The 8,192-nt window shown below is 40.8% G+C and overlaps 1 long non-coding RNA gene across 1 annotated transcript; it reads left to right on the plus strand.

Annotated features, from left to right (window-relative positions):
* The first annotated feature begins 5,476 nt into the window (after positions 1 to 5,476).
* Positions 5,477 to 7,226, plus strand: LOC148029629 (uncharacterized). The gene is made up of 2 exons (XR_015692246.1): positions 5,477 to 5,913; positions 6,890 to 7,226. It is a non-coding gene; the product is annotated as an uncharacterized LOC148029629 (long non-coding RNA).
* The last annotated feature ends 966 nt before the right edge of the window (positions 7,227 to 8,192 follow it).

Genomic DNA, 8,192 nt, shown 5'->3' on the forward strand with positions numbered 1-8,192 from the left:
CTACAAAATAAGTCATAGTATATATTTGGATCCATCTAAAGTGGAAATTAAGTAATCTAAACATAATATTAGAGATTTCAGACTATTCTAGTAAACCATTCCTGCTTCCTGTAAATCCTGTAGAGATTCTGCAGTTTTTTTTTCCATGTGTGGATGTGCAACATAAATCAATTTTCTTTGGAATATATACGCACATTTTTTATTAAAATAAACTAAGTAATGGGGACATTACAACAAGAAAAAAGAATCCCTTATCTTTTTATTGCATGTCTATCTGACCAAGAAACCTTTGAAGAACTCTATAGAATAATTTTTTCCATTTATCCACAAGAGTTCTCATGGAAAGAAATCTTATTGGGTGAAACCTTAATAGTTCCACCTATCCTTTAGTCTATAATTTGTAGCATTCATTTATTGATATTTTTGGAAAATGAGAAACAATTTTATTTCCATGGAAAATCGACCAATGAGGTCACTAGATTGAGAAATCTATTTGTTTTATAGGTCCTAAAGCAAGAGGACAAGATCATTAAGAAGCAATGAAATCTATCCCCACTCAAGTTCTTCCCCTCTTCAAGAAGCATAGGATGCAGCTATTGTATAAAAAGTAGTTGTTGCATGAGAAGCAACTTGAAGTTGCACCCATGCTTGCTTAATCACTCAAGGACATGCACTACAAGATATAGGCCTTATACCAACGTTAAAAGCGACGAAAATGTAAATAAAAAAATTTGCCCCCGTCATCGCAAAAAGTGTCGTTATTAGCAACACCATAGAACAATTGGTATTAGCATCGTTATTAGCGTCGACGCAAATAACGATGCTGATAACGACGCTCTACGATGTCAATAACGACGCGTGCAGGTAGCTTTGCAATGCTAATAGCGATAGTAACAGGGAAAAAAAATTTGTGGCATGATACATATAGCATTGTGTGCTTTATTTGGGGCATACAAAATAGTTTCTGCACTGTGTACAATGCTCGTGTAAATAAAAACAAAGGATACTTAAATCATAACACTGATACATGAAATAAATACATGATCGCATAATGAAAGCGACTAGTATAATCATGGCAAGATATCACTACTACATAGAAAATGTCTACATAGATCAAGCGACCAAAAAAGAAGGGTGTGTGAGCTCCAGGAATCCAAGGGCGAGCTATATATCCTAGCCATCCGAAAGCTCGTCCCACCGTAAAGGAGCATTGAACGGACTCTGCAAAAAAAGAAACAACTACACATTAGTCCACCATACAATAATGCATTCTAATTAAACATAGTAACTACGGACAAGAAAGATGAGTGACTTACAGGGCCGCCGCGTCTATACAATCGATCGATCAATGCAGTGAGACCGTGCCTCTCTGCATATCGAGTCTCAGGGCCGGTTAGATCGCGATTTGTAATGGAGTGCTGCAAAGAAAACAAAATACTAACTGTTAGAAACATGATTGTCAGTACAAAGGATATTGCAAAAAAATAAACAAGCAAAACAAAAGAAAAACTTACAAAGTCCTCCAGATATATCCTGTGGCTGCCATTTCCAAGATGATGGACCACTCCGGCCTCTAGTCGTGCCCTCGCTGCCTCGTGCTGCTGACTCCAACTCCTTGAAGAATCTGTAACCTCCTCCCTCAGTCTCAGCGTCAGTCATCCACGTCTAGCCACTGGAGCTTTGCAGCCCCACTCTTGAGTGCCTTGCGTGCGTCCGATCGTCTGTGTGACATATATGCATGCATGCACTCCATCATCCAACCCGTAGAAAATCTATCTGCTGCGGCTAGTACTACTGGAAAATCCTCATGCAAGGATGCTACTATGTAGTCCTTGCTCCCCTTTAGCATGTTTTTTCAATGATCTAAGACGTTGTGCCGAAAAACTTGTTGGCACAACTCTCTCATACGAGCCATCACCCGCCTCCCCTCATCATTCATGATGATGGCTCCTGACCTATTATCGACAAGATAGGCATATCCCTCTGGGGTATGCCTAAGATGGGTCCTCTCCCACTTGCGACCACGCTCTTGGGCATATCTAGGAGACCCATGTACATCTGGTGTATCGATCGGGGTAGTATCTATCGGTGTAGCACCCATAGGAGTGCCACTTGCAGACGGCTAAGTAAAAGTCGGAGTAACTGGAGTAGATGCCCCCATAGATATAAAAAATCCTGGAGGTGACGCAATTCCAGCAGAACAATGATACGGAGACACCGCGTCCGTGCCTCCACAGCAACCACCTGAGCCAGACTCCCTGGAACCACCACGAGAGCGAGGAGTAGCACTTGTATCCCGTTCCGACCGCGAGCTCACTGCCTCTGTATCTCTCCAGCATCCCCCTAACCCTGAAGCACTCCCTTCCTCTAGCCCAAGTCTGGAGTGTCAACCTCGTCTGCTCGACGCTGAAGCATCTGATTGCGCTGAAGTAGATCTAATAGAGCGGCCTGACGATGTCTAAGATAGCTCCTGGTCCGCCATGTCTCTGAATCTCGCCACATCTGATCTGGAGACATGCGCGTGAAGATATCCTGTAACTCCTCATCGCTCATCCCTCGACTCATCATGATGATCTAAGTATCCAAAAAGGTCACATGTACAGATAAAAAATGACGTTAGCATAATCAATTTAAATTATACAAAGCATGGTAATATAAATCCTTAAAAAATGATCTCACTTAAAATGCATATCTTATGTACTCTTATAAGCGATTAGTCAACGAATTGAGTAAGTGGATGCTCCAAGTATGAAGTATCCTATGGTCCCATGTCAATCTCCTGACACAACTCCGCATACACTAGAAGGTCGATAGACATGTCACCACAAAAGGATGAGTCCACCTCGTTCTCAAAGAATTCTTGGACTCCTGTATTTCCATTATTGTTACCCGATGTTGGCTTCTCTACATGCTCCAAGCTTTCAGTGGCCTCCACCCCTTGCAATATCGACCCCTCTATTTGCATATTGTCCTCATCTATGTGCTCGGAACATCGCTTCGATCATATACTCTCGCACTTTGGGAAGCTGAAGGTATAACATACCACCATCGAGGTTGTTGGGGGTTTGGATAGAAGATTACATGTTCACAAACACGTACAAGAGAGATTTAACTATTATGACATGTACCATGTCATAATACAATTAACAAACAAATGAGTTCATGCACCTATTCACAATGGGCTGGCAACACAAAGGTGTCACATAAATCCATGCATTTTTTTCGGAATCTATTTCGAGAAATCCAGATGGACCTCATCGAACTGCTGCTCCAGCTCATTCAAGTACCACTTTGAACCACTGCATATCGAATAGTATCATGGAGAAGCTACGGTAATCCACCGTAACAATACTTTGCAAGTTCCCAAAATACTCCATCTCATCTATAACCGTGTTTGGATCCGTTGCTCATCGTTAGCTCTCTTGCTCGAACCTTGCCATGATACCACAGTCCGTTGTGGAGCGCATTTTGTCAATACGCTCCACATGACCAGGCTGCACTATATATTTTGTATTGTACATTGAAACACACAAATTAGTTGTCACATATAAAATATAGATACGACAAATCCTAAACACGTCATCAGCTTTGGACTACATCTCCTCGAGAATTCCCACTCCTCGATTGAGACCTCCGCCCAATCACGAGATGCTGCGGTCAATGCTCCATGCAACCATCGCGTTGACATGAACCACGGCATCTCCTCCATGCCCTCGGGATATTGAATCGATCGATGGCGCATACTACATCGAATTTCAGATCGCGCTTCCTCTCGATCTTGCCTAGCTTGCTGGTACCTGGCAAGCCACGTCTCCATAGAGGCATAGTGCAACATACAAAAGCGATTTACCTTCTCCTCCATTACAACATCCATTCTTTTTTCTACCCCATTTCCAACCACCACATCTCCGGTCAGTCTATCCTCGTCCTTCAGCGAGACCATAGCATTTTGTTGTCTGGATCTACCATTGGTAGCCATTGTGAAATATGCACTAGTGCCTCTCTTAGACACCAACCAACCTTCAACTATGCCCTTTCTCTCCCTCTCTCATTTCCTCTCCCTCCCTCACCCTCACCCTCTCTTTCTCTCTTTCCCTATTAGGTTTAATGTTTTTTCTCTCTTTTTCTCTCTCCCTCTCTCATTTCCTTTTCTCTCTTTCTCTCCCTCTCTCATTTCCTCTCCCTCCCTCACCCTCACCCTCTCTTTCTCTCTTTCCCTATTATGTTTAATGTTTTTTCTCTCTCCTCTCCCTCTCTCATTTCCTCTCCCTCCCTCACCCTCACCCTCTCTTTCTCTTTCCCTATTATATTTAATGTTTTTTCTCTCTCCTCTCCCTCTCTCATTTTCTTTTCTCTCGTCCTCTCCCTCTCTCATTTCCTCTACAAATGTTTACAAAAGTACCTTCTGCAACCCAAGCTATTAACTTAACCACTAATTCAAGATAATCCCATTTTGTAAACAAGGCAATTGTGATGATACTAGACAAAGTAATTAGCTTAAAAGCCAGCTCGAGATTAGTGGTAGAGTCACCAACTTTTGTAAATTCCTTCTTTACTCTTTTTAATACAACTTTTGCAATCTCCAAAACATATATACATGTACATGTGCACGGGCACACATGCGCACGCACACACACAGATTCTCTCTCTCTCTCTCTCTCTCTCCCAACATACTTAGCTAGTGGAATTTTTTCTATCTTGCTAAATTTGGGATCGTAACTCAATTGGTTTGAGTGTGGGTTAAGTTTGACATGTGCATGAGTTCAAACCCTAGTTTTGGTCCAACAATATTAAAAATCTATTCGCATCCAAAAAATTTGTACATCCTCATTGAATACTTATGCAAACTTTTTTTTGACTAAGCACAATAATTCCAATTATATATGGGGCCACAAATGCGTGACTAAAGTTCTTCACCTTGGAAGGAAAAGTAGAGCCAAAACTAAAAATTCAAAGAGAGAGAGCCTTGAGGTGTAGGCCTTTCATATTTTTTGTACATATCTTTAGGCAAGGATATTGCTTTTCGGTGTCTTCAAAGAGGTCGCGCTTGACTTACGATCCTTACATCGAATCACCTCCAAGCACCTCGGAGCACAGAATTAGCTTGCAGTGGACAGCGTGACAAAAGTTGTAAGATTCGCTTGAAAGGAGGATTGAGGTGGACTAAGTACACAGAATCAGGTAGGCAGCAAATGTTCTCTACTTCCAGCATTGGAAAAGAGCAGTTAATCTATCACAACTTTTGGGTTTTAATACAGCAATGCATCCAAACTTCAATGATGCCTTGCTTACATGAAACGTGGGCGGCGAATTTTCCCCTTCGGTTTATCGCAATATATGGTTGAGTGTGGTATAAGCTAGTAGTATCCTCTCTCTCTCTCTCTCTCTCTCTCTCTCTCTCTCTCTCTCTCGCGCGCGCCTTATTAATACCTTTATTGAGAGAAGAGGAAGAAATACGCCTCGTTAATATGTTAGTTTAGAGAAGGTGAAGGAGAAGGAGAAGCAGCAGAAGAAGGGGAGCGACTCGGAGAGAGAGAGAGAGAGAGAGAGAGAGAGAGAGAGAGAATGAGAGGGGTGTGTGCGTGTGTCTCTCCCTGATCACTACGCGGCTGGTAGAAGATCGAGTCACTCACTTGTAGGAGCTGGAGAGAGAGAGAGAGAGAGAGAGAGAGAGAGGGATCCGAACACGAGCTGCAGTGATTATAAGTCATGCTGTGCTTATACCGGTCGTGCGGCGGCTTCTTCCTGCTGGTTTCCTTGTTCTTCTTCTTCTTCTCCTTCCTCTTCTTCTTCATATGTAATTACCTCGGCAATACGACTGATCATGACCATGATCGCCATTACAATAATATGTGGGCTCGTGGCAGGGCTCACAGTACGACAAGCAGCACCCGCTGCAGCCGATGCCTCCAGGCAAGCCTCTTGTAATTCCACGTGACTTATCAGAGTACCATCATTGCTTTTGCACGCTCAAGGGAACTTGGGACCGAGGAATTAATTTGCTCCCCAGTGAGTGTTTTGCACTCTCTCTTTGCCTAATTGCTCAGCAACGACAAACAATTCAGCCATGCCACTTGCGAAATCGCTGTCTCATGATAAACTTCCAGCGTATACATGTGGAGAGAGAGAGAGAGAGCCCACTTATTTGGAGGAAGTTATTAGTTTTGTGTACTAGGAAAAACCCATGGATGAAGAAATGGCTATATTACATATAAAGTAAACTTGAGATTTGGTGCCACTACCTCATGAAAAGAAAGCTAAAGGCTACAAGTGGGCACATAAAGTAATACATAATGTAGATGGAAGTGTGAGCATGTATAAAGCAAGACTGGCTTGCCAAAGGTTTTGCATAGACTTATCGGATTGATTATGAGAAGACATTTGCTCTAGTGGCAAAGATAGCAACTACAATAGTTGTTATTGTAATGGCTAAAGGGTGAGTCTAGCATCAAATGGATGTAAAGATACCAGAAGAAGTGTATATGAAGAAAACATAGGGTCATGAGAGCATGGTTCACCCCAATTATGTGTATAGACTATGTAGAGCAGTGTATGGGCTGAAACAAGCACCTACAACATGTAATCCATGGAGGGTAAGGCAGTGGGAGGTGTAGGTGGTCGGAGGGTGGAAGGTGCAGCCGAGAGGCAAGACATGAGAGAGAAATTGAAGAAGAAGAAGAAATTGGGGGGGGGGGGGGGGGGGGGGGGCAGTTATGTGTGGGGAAAGAGGCAGGGTGAACAAAGTACACGGTAGCTTCATTTCCCTATTATGAAATGATGCGGGTGTATGCATACACACTTCTCTAAAAACAAGTGCATTTTTTATTCTATCATTTTTGTATCATCTTCTCAGTATGGTTAATTACTTTGACACTTTGATGCTTTGTAGGTGGCAAATCAATCCTTTGACTAAAGCATGAGGATTGCCCATACCATGGATCAAAAATTGAGAAGTGGAGAAGGTGCCATTGATTGACATATCAACATGGCATACCTTTATGAATGAACTCAGAGGTTGGTCCTTACAAAAAAGATAGACCAAGAACAACTTTAGAAAGGACAACTTCCAATATTTATCACATTTGTGATATATTATGCAACTAACCTTCTATAATTTATTATATTGGATCTTGTTTGAAGGTTAATTTACAATATTGTACCCTTCCAACCTTGATCTGTTTATAGATCGCCTTCTTTTTAAGAAGAAGCTATGCTCTAAAAGCCCATCATACAAGTACTAGTTGGTTTGAATCACCATGCTCTATTCTTTCAAGCCCTATCGTATTGGCTTTTTGGTTTTTCTTTACCTTTATAAACTAGAATCAACTTTAATTAATGTTATACAATGTTACTGATTCTCTTAACTTATTTCATGAGGTTAAATTTAGTTGTAGTAGGTAGTAGTTATGGTACTCCAATTATCACTACAAAGGATGAGGCTCATAGATAGTAAAATAGACACATTTTATGAACCTAAAAAACTTATGGGCAAGTCTATACGTGAGCTTACCTACACATCAAGTGATCCATGCCTAAAATCATTTACATGTTGCAAGTGCGAGCATAAACATGATTTTAAACACATTCAAACTGCAATTTTCACAAGATATTAATCCTATTCTTTTAGTAGAAAAGCCACTCTTATGGAATTTCAAATCCTCTACATGCAAAAAATTCAATTTCTCCTCAACCATAAAGATCAAGGTGAAATGCCTTCAAGAAAATGTGATCAACACAAGATAGTAGTTGAAGGAAAATAGAAGGAGGCCAAATAAGCTTGAAAGTCTATACTTCTATATCCACCTTTGAGACCATTTTCATGAAAAATGGAAAAAAAAAGTGCTTCTAATCAAAGCCATCTCAAAAAAGATTTGATTATCATAAAACTTTCATGAAAAATGATTTAATATGTGAGATATGTATATTAGGGAAAAATAGGACTAAAAAATGGGTTTTTTAGTGGGTTTGACTTACTCTCTCTCCTAAAAAATGGGGCCACTATGAAATTTTTGCAAATAAACTCCAAATTTCTTGGACCTTGGATGTTTAAAATGTATTGTTTGAGCTCTTTCCATTGATCTATCGCATGTCATGAGGGTTCACATCAATTTGGAATCTTTTGAAATATGAAGAATCTCAAGATGTACTATAGATCAACAAAAAGAGTTAAAAGAGTACATTTTAAATATTAA

The sequence above is a fragment of the Lygodium microphyllum genome, chromosome 10 (genome assembly GCF_053477565.2).
Source record: "Lygodium microphyllum isolate KBCC chromosome 10, Lygodium_microphyllum_v1.1.10, whole genome shotgun sequence".
NCBI classification, from domain to species: Eukaryota; Viridiplantae; Streptophyta; class Polypodiopsida; order Schizaeales; family Lygodiaceae; genus Lygodium; species Lygodium microphyllum.